Here is a 14,419-nt window from a genome sequence, read left to right as displayed (position 1 = left end):
TGCATGAATTAACTAGCATAACAATCAAAAAGTAAAACAAATCAGTAAGCTGTCCCACCAAATCACGTAATTACTCCAGAACATTATGTGGGGGAAAAAAAACCCGACAAAGAGGTTTTGGAATAAAATTAAGAGATACAAGGTAGATCTAGAAGTTCCATTCTCTGTACACATATTAATAGAAGTAAAGGAAAGAAAATACAGTTAATCAAAGAAAATTTCCTACAACTTTAGAAAAGTATTAGTCTTCATTTTGAAGTTTCCATCAATGCTAGTCATAATAAATTAAAAAGATTTATAGATGAGAAAATCATTGTGAAATTTCAAAATACATAAGATAAATAGAAAATTTTTAAAGTTTCCAGAAAGAAGGAGAAAGTTATTTTATAGGAAAAAGATTCCAATTGGTATAAGACTTCTAAACAAGCAACAGTGGAATCTAAAAGACAATACAGCAATACTTTGAAGACCTGAAGGAAAATATTTTGACCTATAATTCTATACCCAGCCAAACTAGCATTAGGTTCCAGGGCAAAAGTCATTTCAGACATGTAAGAATTGAGAATACTTATTCATTGCAAATCTTCTTCTGGAGAGAAAAAAAAAAAAAAAACAGAGAAGGAATGATATAGGATTAAAGAAACTGTAGTGAACCAGACATACATCAATCACATAATCACGTCTATAAATGGCTGATTAACAATATTTAATAAAACCATTAACAAACTGAATCTAAAAATCCAAATGGTTGTAAAATGTGAGATAAAAACAGTGATGTATATGGACAAGTAAAACTATGCTAAAACATTTTGTTTGTTCATTGAGAAAATACAGATTCAGATTATTCTCAGACATCAGCTTTTAAAAGACATCTTACTATGTCCGATGCAGGATACGGCATGCTTGGGGCTGGCACACAGGGATGACCCAGAGAGATGTTGTGGGGAGGGGGGTGGGAGGGGGGTTCATGTTTGGGAACGCATGTACACCCGTGGTGGATTCATGTCAATGTGTGGCAAAACCAATACAGAATTGTAAAGTAAAATAAAAAATAAAAATAAATAAAAGACATTTTAAAATACTAAGGGTAATCATTAAAAGAGCCAAAAAAATCTAAAATAAAGGATAATAAGATCCATAACACCAGAGGAAAAAAAAAAAGCAAAAATGAAACTCAACTATAAGAAAATTCACAACCTGAACAACCATTAAAATATGGGCTAAAGACCTGAATAGACACCACACTAAAGAAGCTATACAGATGGCAAATAAGTACATGGAAAGATGCTCCACGTCATCTATCACCAGGAAAATCCAAAACAAGGTAACGGTGAGACACCACTCTACACTTAATAGAATGGCCAAAATCTAGAACACTGACCACACTAAATGCTGACGAGAATGCAGAGGACCAGGAATTCTCGGTCACAACGGTGGGTATGCGAATTGGTGAAGACACTTTGAAAGACAGTTGGCAGTTTTTTACAAAACTAAACATACTCTTCTTATCACATGATCAGCAACTGCACTCCTTGATATTTTACAAAGAAGCTGAAAACCTACGTCTACACAAAAACGTGCACATGAATGTTTATGGCAGCATTATTTATAATTAACAAAACTTAGAAGTAACCAAGGTGTTCTTCAGCAGGTGAACAGATAAGCAAACGGTCATACTTCCAGACAATAGATTATCAGCACTAAAAAGAAAGCAGCTATCAAGCCAAGAAAAGACACAAAGGAACTTAAACCACATATTACAAAATGAAAAGATTATATACCGTATAATTCCAGCTATAATACATTCTGAAAAAGGAATTATTCGGATAGTAAAAGAATCAGTGCTCATTGGAGGTTGGTGAAGAAGGAAGGATAAATCGGTGAAGCACAGAGGATGTTTATGGCAGTGAAACTACTCTGTACAATACTCTAATGGTGGATACATATCATCATTCATTTGTCAAAATCCACAGAATGGAAACTCTAACATAAACTAAGGACTCTAAGTGATAATGGTGAGTCAGTGTAAGTTTGTCAATCGTAACCAATGTACCAGTCTGGTGTAGGATTTTGATACTGGAGTGGACTGTGTACATATGGGAGCTGGTAGCACATGGGAAATCTCTTTGCCTTCTGCTCGATTTTGCCATGAACCTAAAACTACTTTAATTTAAAAAAATTTTTGGCCACACCACATGGCATGTGGGATCTTAGTTCCCTGACCAAGGACTGAACTCCCACCTCCTGCATTGGAAGCACAGAGTCTTAGACACTGGACTGCTAGGGAAGCCCTAAAACTAATATAAAAAGTAACATATTTTTTAAAATTATACAGTAGTAAGTGAAATAATAAAGTAATATAACTTTTATTGTTTGGAAGACTTCAATATATTTACCTAAGTGGGTATGTATTTTTCAAAAATCACTTTCAAGCTACCAAATTATAATAAAAGATTAAATTTTTCTTTTTGTGTTTAAAAAAGAAGCAAACTGTCAATTCAACAGAGAGCACAAAGAACAAAAAACATGGTGAATGTATAGAAGAACATAAAGTAAATATAAAAGACCCCTTTACCTCCCCTCATTCCACTACCCTCTCCAGAAGTAACAGCTGTTAGCAGTTTGGTCTGTGTATTGCCACCCATTTTTTCTGCAATTGTGTGTGCTAAGTCATTTCAGTCATGTCTGACTCTTTGCAACCCTATGGACCACAGCCCGCCAGGCTCCTCTGTCAATGCAGTTCTCTAGGCAAGAATAGTGGAGTGGGTTGCCATGCCCTCCTCCGGGGGATCTTCCTGACCTAGGGGTCAAACCTGCATCTTTTACGTCTCCTGCATTGGCAGATTGGTTCTTTACCACGAAGTGTCACCTGGGAAGCCCTTTCTGCAATTACGTAGACAGATTAGAAGATAGATAGGGAATAGGTTTTACTTCATTTTTTTCTTTTCCTCTTTTTTCTAAATAGTACAAGCAAATGTGCTTTTTAAAAAATATGTTATGGAAATGTTCACCCATTGAGTACCAAAAGTAGAAAGAAGAGCATAATAAATCCATATAAACTCATTTTCTACTGTTGTTATGGACTGAATTCTATCCCTCCCAAATTCACATGTGGAAGCCCTAACCCCCAGTATCTCAGGATATGACTGTATTTAGAGATAGCGCTTTTAAAGAGGTGATTGTGTTAAAATGAAGTCATTGGGGTAAACCCTAATCCAATCTGTCTAGAGTCCTTATAAGAAGAGGAAATTTGGACACACAGAAGAAACACTAGGGATGTGTAAGTTCAGAGGAAAGGCCATATGATGACACAGCAACGATGCAGTCAGCTACAAGCTCAGGAGAGAGGCTTCAGAAGAAACCAAACCTGCTGACACCCTACTCTCGGACTTCTAGGCTCCAGAACTGTGGAAAATAGATTTCTGTTATTTAAATGACTCTGTCTGTGGCATTTGTTACTACAACTGTAGTAAACTAATACACTCAGCTCTAAAAATTGCCAACATTTTGTCAGTCTGATTTCATCTACCCCACTCCCACATATTTTTTATTCTGGAGTGTTTTTAATGCAAATCTTAGACAATCATGCAGTTTCACCTGTAAGTATTTTACTTTGCATCTTAATAAGAACTTTTTACATGTTTATAAGCTATATCACACCAATTGTGTTGATTGATTGTGGTTGATTTTTCAACCACAATCCCCTTGTGTCTTCTAATACCCAACCCATATTTAAAATTTCCCCAATTGTCTCAGTATAGCTGTGTGTCTTTGTAAAGTTAGATCAAAGGTCCTCTTAATACATTTTGTTATTTTTCTACCCCCTTTCCAACACTGGACATATATTTATTGAAGTGAAGTCGCTCAGTCGTGTCCAGCTCTTTGCGACCCCATGGACAGTAGCCAACCAAGCTCCTCCATCCATGGGATTTTCCAGGCAAGAATACTGGAGTGGGTTGCGATTTCCTTCTCCAGGGGATCTTCCTGACCCAGGGATCGAACCCCGGTCTCCCACATTGTAGGCAGACGCTTTACAGTCTGAGCCACCAGGGAAGGCCAATATATTTATTACCTTCCAAAAAATAGGCAAAATTATCTTTCTTTTTTCTATTGGTATTTCCCCAATTACTGATTGGGTTGAACATATTTTCACTTATTTATTCAGCCTTTACTAATTCTTTTTGTGAATTATTTGACTATGTTCTTGGCTCCTTTTTGTGTTTACATCATCTTAGATTTTTGTAGGTGCTCCTTATATTCAGAGAACTTCATATTTTGTTGCATTGCATTTTCTCCTAATCTGCTCTTTGTTTTGGTAACTTCTTAATTTCTATGTGCCTTTTAATCTTCTCCTCTCTGACCTCTGACATTTGCTGATACTATATTAAATAGTCATCCAAAACTCTTTGTTCTAAAATTTGTTTCTTACCAACTAGAATCAAGCATATTGATTAGTAAACTTCTTCTCTAGATTAGAGCTTAAGCTAATTTCTAGCCTGAGTCTTAAGACATTTTGCAAATGATCTCAGACATATAAAGTTCTGTCCTCTACAGCACACACACAGAGAAAAAATAGAATTCCTAGCCCAAATTCCTACATTTTGTATCTCCTCAAACCACAAAAACCCAGAAAATGAGTTCACTTATTATGAACAGCACTGGAGATGATAAAACTTCAGAACAACCAAAAGCAATTCCAAGTAGTTATTGAATTCTCCCTGAAATGAAATGTTGGTTTTCCAGGGCTATTCACAATGACCTCATGCTCTTTTATCAGAATAATATTTCAAGGAGATTATTTTAAATGTATCCTTGAAATCTTTCTTCATGAAACCTAGAGCTCTAAAACCCAAGCCTGAGTGCTCTCTAGCATCAGTGCAACCAGGAGGAAAATAGCACGCCAATTTTGATGCATATTTGTAGAATACTCTTTTATGCATATTATTTCTAGTGAGGGCAGAACAGCTGCGAGAGAGAGAGAGAGAGGGAGAACTGGGAAGTAGAGGAGAATTTTGTGGGCCTTGCTATTAAAACAAAAAAGGAAAATCATCTCAAAGTGAGATGTAGGAAAGTTTGTGTTTTACCTTTTCTCTGACTTTCAGGAACAACCTATTAGCATCTTTCTAGATTTACTCAGACAACAAGCCCCACCATATGTGAACCAAGAGTCAGACCCACACAGCATGGGATTTCAAGATCAAACATAACAAAGAAATATAGCGGCTTCCTCAAATAAGTAAATGTCTAAGTTTTCATCTGCCTTTGACTTGTCTACAAATGTTTCTACTCCTCCTTCTCCACAGATTCAGTATCTTAAGTCCTGAATCTTTGAAGCTACTCTCATAAAACGTATCATACACCCCGTGTCCAAGTATGGTCACTATGAGGGAGCTGTCACTGAGAGCCCTTGTGGAAAATTGATGGCTGACTGCAAAGGGCAAGACGATAGGACAGATGGCTGTCACCACTGCCAGCCCGGGAGGCTGAAAGAAACTCAGTGTCTGGGCAAATACCAGTGCATTTCATACACTTGCTCCTTTGTTAATCCAATCTCCCTATCAGCAGCTGTCCTTCATTGTTTGGTTTTGGGGGGGATGGAATGTTGTTTCATTTTCTACAGATATTTTCTATATTTTCAGTTTGTTGATGACTCAAGGAACACATCGAAGGAATTCCTTGAAACCCCAAATCAGGAAGGAGTCTTATCTTGTTCATGAACAACAGTGAAATTTCTATTTAGCACAATGCCTGTAAAATATTGGCCTTCATCCTGCTATGAAGTACTGGATTTAAATTCTTTTAAGATATTCTGTAAAAACTAGCTGACATACTGAATATCTTAAGGTTACCTCCAAGCTAATTCACATAGTTAGGTTAACGCAATGAAGAGGGGGAAAGCCAACATGAGAAAAATCAGTCACATTAGAATGACTGTATGATTCATAAATTTTGCACTTTTCAACAGTGTCTTAGAGTCAATTAAACATCCTTTATTTTCTAATTGAACTTCCAGTCTAAGGAAAGCAATATAAAATTAAGTCATAAGATGTTCATAAAACTTTTCATCTCTTCCTCCATCTTCTTGGCCCACCATAAATCTCATTTCCCCTCAGCCTGGACACTTCTGGTGTTAACAGATAACTTCAGGAAAGAAACAGAATGGCCTGGCTTCTCAAGTGTCAAGGTCATGCCTGAATTGAGCAACACAAGAGGTGCTTCAGGGGAAAAGCTCACTTGCATTCTAGTTCACTTATAAAAGGCCAAACATGCATCCTTATTAGAAAATACTTGATACATAAATCCTTAAGAGATTCCTTCAGTGTCTCACACTCTTCCCGTTCCAACTTCTGATATCTGAATTTTAACCAAAGAATTATCATCACTACTGTGACTCTGCACAAAGGCTGGCCACCAATTTCACTAGAAATACCATTGGTGCCTTAGTTTTTCCTCTATTCTTTTTTGATGTTTTTCTAAAGTAACAGTACTAGATTTCTGGGGAGTAAACTGGTACTTTCATACATTTTTTAAAAGCTTCAGAAGGGTCTTTGTTTTCACGTGTCCTCAGTACATTGTAACTAAAACCCTCCATGACTTAGAAATGTCACATACTTCATGAAATATTACGGAGCTTTTCGTTCCTAGAGGAATTTAGAGAAAATGAAAGTGTTAGTCAATCAGTTATACACAACTCTTTGCGACCCCATGGATTGTAACCAGCCAGGCTCCTCTGTCCCTGGGATTCTCCAAGCAAGAATACTTAACTGGGTAGCCATTACTTTCTCCAGGGGATTCTCCCAACCCAGAGATTGAACCTGGGTCTCCCGCACTATGGGCAAATTCTTTACCATCTGAGCCACCAGGAAAGCCCAGGAATTTAGAGAAAAGGCCCTCAAAACAATCTACTCAGTTAGTAATCTGTCATCTGGCTTGTTAGATGTCCATGCTGAGAGGCTTCCTCTGTCGGAACCATCATTACCCCCTGGCTACTTGGTGCTCTCTCATTTGCAAACCTGACTGGTAAGCTCTTCTGCAAAGATCATTTGTAAGGAGGTTGAGGGTGCCCATGTCTCGGCATCTTTATCTGTTTTATTAAACTTTATTAGATGCTACAGTCAGTGCCATACAAAGTCTGATAGTACTTTAATATTAATAACAAGTCAAGTCATTTGAGGGCTTCCCAGGTGGTGCTAGTGGTAAAGAACCTGAAGAACCTGCCTGCCGGTGCAGAAGACATAAGAGACACAGGTTCGATCCCTGGTTCGGGAAGATCCCCTGGAGGAGGGAAGGGTAACCCACTGCAGTAGTTTTGCCTGGAGAATCCCCATGGAAAGAGAAGCCTGGCAGGCTACAATCCATGGGGTTGCAAAGAGTCGGACATGACTGAAGCGACTTACCACGCACACATACAACCCATTTGAGATTTATGAATGGTTAGAGAGAATTTGTATCCACAAGGTTTCACCCTAGCTTGGCACGTGGATCTTTCATGACCCATGAGACCTCACCAACTCCTACTCCATTCTCTTGAGCATTAAAATCACACTGACTAAGCACCTTTTGTATTAATGCCCCAAGTACTGGCTCCATATCCATCTCTCCCTGTATTCTCTCAGGTTCCTGAAACTCCTGCAATCCCAGCTTTCTCTTGCCCATGTGTGCACTGCCATTTCTAGGTGACACAGGGCAGTGTGTGCATTACATATCTTCCCCACCCCTCCACATTACATTGCATCATTTCACCGCATAAACAGTTATAATTCTGCATTGGCTGAAAACTGGTAGATTTCTGTATCTTTTCATATGCAAGGATAATAAACAAAACTGCAACCAGAAAAAGAGTGAAACCACATTTCAATTTCTATGTGTAAATAAATATTGATATATATTAAACATCTACTTCAGGCCCCACACTCTGGGAAAAAATAAGAGAAGTATAAAGAAATGGTTTTCAAGATATGTTTCAGGGAACCCTAGGGTTCTCAAACCATTTCAGGGAAAACCCATAACTATTTTCATAATATTAGAAAGATGCTATTTGTCTTTTTCTCTCTTGTATGAGTAAACAGTGGAGTTTTCTAGAGGGTATAGGACACGTGATATTGCAACAGATTAAATACAGAAGCAGATATGAGAATCCAACTCTTTTGTTAAGCTAGATATTAAAGAGACTTGAAAAACTATACAACAATGCCACTATTCTAACCAAAATTATTTTGTTTTGGAAAATATAGCTATATTTTATAAAAAATATGTTAACATGTAATATATTTATTATTTTTAGTAAATTAATAAGCAAATATTAGTTAATTCTCAGTTTTAATTTCTAACATGATCTAACATGTATCTCAATAGATACAACTATATAAACAGAAGTTCTTTGGGGTTCTATGATATTGTATCATAGAATAAGGAATATATATATATATATACATTTCCAATAAGTATATATATTTAGTCTTCATCCATGTCTCAACTCCAATACCATCTCCATGAGTAATTGCCTTCCAACTCCCACTGTCTGCTTTAACACATTATAAGTACAATTATCTCACTGATATTTATTACTTTATTGTCTGTCTATCCCCACTAGAATGGAAGCCCCATGAAAGCACAGATAATAGCCATCTGAAAAATCTTGTTGAGGTCACTTTTGTTTCCCAATACCTAGAACAAAACCTGTCATACATAGGTGCTCATGAGAGAATCTAGATTAAATGAATACAACTGTTCAGTGTGACATGAAATAAGCAAGATCAGTAGAAGTTTATACTTTCCTTGGATGCTTTGATTTGATTATTTTAATTATTGTGCAGCTGCTTAAAATACCTTATAGAAATCATTATAAGGTTATCTCACCTCATACAAAATGCTTTATATTTGGTTGATAGTATAATAAGAGGGGTCTCTCTTGGATTTCTTAAAACTAGAGTTTTATTTTTGTTAAAACATGAACCAAAAGTAGACTGTCACATTACCAACACTGGAGACCTTGGAGGGTGGCTGCCTGGGCGGCCTGTGGCTTTTATATTTTAAAAGAATATATAAAGGTAAATTTAATTTAGAGATTTTTGTTTAATATCTATAAAAACTACACTCCCATGTAGGGACCAGGAGACTTCCAGCCATATTGCTTTTTGAGTTACAGTGGAATTTTGATGAAAATGTGAGCTGCACTAATTTTTGGTTGCAGGATGGCGGAGTAGAGGGGTACTGGGGAAATGGACATATTTTGAATAGGTTTCCCATATTTTTCTACATTTGCTTCTTTTTGTCCCCCTTCTCTACAAGGATGGTGTTTCAAAAAATTAATGCACATTTAATTTTAATTAAGCTTTCATTGACTAACTATGAGTCAGGTCATACTGCAACGAGCAAGATATCATGGTCCCTGACTTCACAAAGCTTATAGGTTTGTGGGGAAGACTACTTTAAAAATTAAATTTAAAACCAAATATAAAAAAACATCATGGGTGCTATGTTGTGGGGGAGGGTGAGTACAAGATGCTGTAGGAACAAGAACATATAACCTAAGATGGGGCAGAAGTGGGAGGCATTAGGAAAGACCAGATGGAGGAGCTGGAATTCGTGAAGTAAAAACAGAGGGAAAAGTCTTCTAGGCTAGAAAAAGAAAATGTTGAAAGTTTCTGAGAAGAGGTAGAGCACGTTCGACAACCTAAAAGGAGTTAACATGCCTTGACCCAGAGGGCAGTGGAAAACCACAGACAAATTTTAAGCAAGGGAATGGCCTGACCAGAAGTGGTGGCCACTGCTTGGAGGAAGGTTTCAAGAGATCAAAGCTAAAGGTAGTGAAGCCATTTGATATGTCATGATGGGAATCCAAGTGGGGGCTGATGTTAAGACATTGTTAGTTGTATTGCAAAGAGTTGGACTGATCCAAAACTCTTCAAGAGAAAGAATGTATAGAATTGAGGAGGCAATTGGATATCTGAAATAAGGAAGAAGTGAAATGTCATGAACTTTTTCGAGGCAATCCAATGGATCAATGATGACCCAGAGGTTTCCAATGTAACCTTGCTCTTACATGCACCATGGTGTTTGGGAAGACTTAATCTGCCACCAAACAGAAACTACCTTTACTGAGTTAGTTGTCGGGTTACGATTCAAGGCAGGGTATAAAACAATTTTTTGCTATTTCAGTTCAAAAAGTTGGCCTCACAAAGATGCCTAGAACCTCCTTCCTTTATCTTACTACCCTGACAGTACAGGCTCCAGCCTGCAACTGCGTGCCCCTTGTGGCTGAGGCCAGCAAGATTCCAACCCTTTTTGTCTCAAGCTGGCAAAACTCAGTTCTGCTTCTACTCTGGGAAAGCAGTAGGGGATCCTGGTATTTCTCAGAATACAGCACCCATAATACAAGCACACTCTCCCTTCCTAATTTGATCCCCCTCCCACTAGAGTATAACTTTGGTGTTATTCTGCTAAATCTCTGCCTCCCCCACTAGACAGAAGGACTAGACGTGACAAGGAGTCAATAAGACAAAAGCTCAATCTTGATACAAAGGTTTAGGAGACTGGATGGATAGTAATACAGTTCACAGAGCTAAGAGACTCTGCAAGAACAGAGATGGGAGTGTGATCATAATGAGGTAGTATACGTGAGCTGTCTTAAGAGAAATGGGATGAATCACTTCGATGACAGAAAAGGAGGTATCAAACAACCATTACCAGGGGCCCTAACCTGGTTATATTTGGAGGAGAGAAGAGGGTGATTCAGTTTGGCTCATTTTTGTTGCTGTTGTTTGTATTTTGGCCCTAGTATTACAAATTGTGTAGTGTAAAGAGTAACAATCTAATTGTCTGGTTCCTCGAGCTTGAGACCTTGCACAAAACAGCTAAAGAGCTGTCTTTAGACTTCCTCTGGACTTAGAATGGCTTCATCTCTCAAGTAAGTGTACAGCTCTGTACCTCCTGTATAATAACAACTATTGCCTCTATATTATTTCAAGCTGCTACTGAATTCTTTATTGCTGTTTTATTTTCCGTGTTTATTTATTGCCTCTAAATATATAGCCTATGCTCCTAGAAAGCCTGAAAAATCTCTGATTCATCTCAGTCATTCATCTCATTCATCTTAGTCATTCATCTCGGTCAGTCAGTCATAAAGTGGATGATCAAAAGATCTTGGCTGAGATGTTTAGAAAAGTATATGTAAAAATATTTTTTAAATAAGGCATGGTGTTACTATACTTTGCTTTAGTTTTGATGACAATCCCTCTTCTAGTAGATACTCATCAAGTGAAAGAGAATGCTGTAACTCTCAGATTTTAAATACATTCCTCCTATAATGGCAACCCACTCCAGTACTCTTGCCTGGAAAATCCCATGGGCGGAGGAGCCTGGAAGGCTGCAGTCCATGAGGTCACTGAGGGTCGGACACGACTGAGTGACTTCACTTTCACTTTTCACTTTCATGCATTGGAGAAGGAAATGGCAACCCACTCCAGTGTTCTTGCCTGGAGAATCCCAGGGACGGGGGAGCCTGGTGGGCTGCCGTCTATGGGTCACACAGAGTCAGACACGACTGAAGCGACTTAGCAGCAGCAGCAGCATGATGCAAATGACTTCAAATTTTTGACATTTTTGAAATTACAAAATTACCTTAATCCAAAGGATAGGGTTGTAACTATTCCTACAGTTTTTCACCATCCATGTCAACAGTTCGTTACATTGCTGCACTCCTTAAACTCTTCTCCAGCTAAACCAGACTGTTTATAACACAACTGGGCTACTGTGGTAGTACCAGAGGGTTGGAAATCAGAATGCAGTCTAGTTAATTGGTTTATTTTAGTTCAGATTTTGCACAATACAGACAGACTGCTAAGATGCATGCAACTGACATTGACCCAAGGATAGATCCAATTTTTCTCTTAAAAAAAAATATTTATTTATCCATTTTTGGCTGCCTTGGGTCTTCGTTGCTGCTCCTTTGCTCTAGTTGTGGTGAGTAGGGGCTACTCTTGACTGCAGTGTACGGCTTCTTACTGTGGTGGATTCTCTTGTTGGCAGAGCATGGCCTCTAGGTGCCTAGGCCTCAGCAGTTGCAGCACGTGGGCTCAGCCGTTGTGGCACATGGGCTGAGCTAATCCATCACACATGGAATCTTCCCAAGCCAGAGATCGAACCCATGTCCTCTGCATTGAGAGGCAGACTCTCATCCAAGGCACCACCAAGGAAGTCCCCACTTTTTCTTAAATAGATTTCTCCTCTTTGTTGAAGACAAGTATGTCTTGTCACAATGCGGCTGCCTAATTTTAGCTCCGACTAGAGTTTGCTTAGCCACCAAGCTCCAAACCCAGGCCAGAAATAGGCAGAAGAGGGATGGTCATGTGCTTAATGAGATCCCAGGCAATGGGCCAACACACATTGGAGCTGGGGTGGAATTTCTTGCCCTGTGAAAATGTAGTGCTAAATCTTCCTCTCCCTCTTCTCTCTTTCTCTACAAGTGGCTCTCTCCTGTACAGTGAACTGAGCTGTCACCTGAAACTAATGAGGAAGATGTGTCTCCCAGCAATCCAAGCGACAGTCAAAAGTGCACGACCTACCAGCCTTGACTGCCGTGCCAACTTGGACCACGATTTCTGGAATGGCTGGCAAAAGTATTTTAATATAGTTCACCTTGGTATACTATTTCATCAATAACTTCTAAAATTTCACAGGGTGCATCTTTAAAGTCCTAAGACATCCTCAGCTTATAACATATACTCTTAACATCTTTTACTATACAAAACAAACTCATTCTTCCTCTTTCACTCACTGCCTTCCATTTGGACTTGTTTTTGTAAGTGAAATATGAATTCTCACTCTTATCTTTCCTTCTGCTGATTATCAGCAGTAGCTGAAGCATATTTAATAAGAAAATTATTTATAAGCCTATAACATAACTTGTATTTATAATTACATGTCTCCTTTACTTTTGGGGGCTTTCATACTCTTTTTACAGAAACTTTTACCATATGTTAAGACACTATAGGACAAATGCAAAAATATCATATTTATAAATTCTTTTTCTAGGATTGATTGCTTAGACTACTTAAGAAAGACATATAAAAACAAGTGTCAAGGATCAGAAAAGACAAAAAAGGCCTGTGACCTTAATCAGCATGAAATCTTTAGGTTTTTTTCAGACTTCCTCTTGTTGTTAGTTACCTATAGCTGCAAAATCAAGGAATCAACAAATAATACAACCATCTACAATATTTTAAGATGTAATTAAAGTTCTGAACTAAAAAAGAAAGAAAGAAGGAAAAGCATTTTACCCTAGGGAAACTCTTAAGGTATGTGTCCCACTCAGGGTGACATATGACCTTCACACTGGATTTAGGAAACCAGACTCAGTTCCCCTTTGTATGCAAAGACTTTTAACAAGCTTTTTTTTTTTTTCCTTGTGCTGATTGTGTTTGCCATCATCCTTTCTTCTTACCTGTTTCCTACTGTGACTTGGACACAGAAGGTAGGGACACCATATCTAACTACAGACCTAAGTCATCCTTATCCATCCCATACCCAGAAGCGAACCTCTGTGACAAAGGCTAATTAATTCAGGAGACCATCCAATTGGATCAATAACATCACTGATTAGCTAATGAGCTGGTAGATGGAAAGGATCCAGGGACACACCTAATGATTCAAACTTTGTGCTGTACTTAGTCACTCAGTCGTGTCCAACTCTTTGCGACCCCATGGACTACAGCCCGCCAGGCTCCTCTGTCCATGGGATTTTCCAGGCAAGAATACTGGAGTGGATTGCCATTTTCTCCTCCAGGGAATCTTCCCAACCCAGGGATTGAACTCAGGTCTTCCATATTGCTGGCAGATTCTTTACCATCTGAGCCACCAGGGAAGCCCAAACTTTAGGGATAAAGAAAGTTCTACCCATTACATTGGGCTTCCCAGGTGGTACTAGTGGTAAAGAATCCACTGCCAATACAGGAGACAGAAGAGACCAGGTTTGATCCCTGAGTCAAGAAGATTCCCTGGAGGAGAAAATGACAACCCACTCCAGTATTCTTGCCTGGAAAATCCCATGGACAGAGGAGTCTCGTGCAAGCCCTGGGGTTGCAAAGAGTTGGACACGACTGAGCGTCTGAGCACACACCCATTACATTAAATATTTTGTTAAATATTTTGACTGCCATCATCTTCAACCTAGAGATGAATTCTAAAAGTTTATTTGGGGGTCCTGGAGAGGGACAAAAGTATTTCTAGAATTTTTGGTCAAAAAACATTCCTTCTCTCTTCATGAAGGCCACCTTCTCAGGACAAGGATGTATCCTGAGGAAGAAAGCATCTTCAGTTCCTGGGGCTCACCATGTTCTCTGGGTCTGTACATCTGGTATCCCTTCTGCTTTGAGGCTGCCTTCTTCTCACCTCCTCCCTTTTGTCAGACTTTGGATTC

This window comes from Oryx dammah, unplaced genomic scaffold (assembly GCF_014754425.2).
Source record: "Oryx dammah isolate SB20612 unplaced genomic scaffold, SCBI_Odam_1.1 HiC_scaffold_4, whole genome shotgun sequence".
NCBI classification, from domain to species: Eukaryota; Metazoa; Chordata; class Mammalia; order Artiodactyla; family Bovidae; genus Oryx; species Oryx dammah.
Note: the sequence above shows the minus strand (reverse complement) of the source record.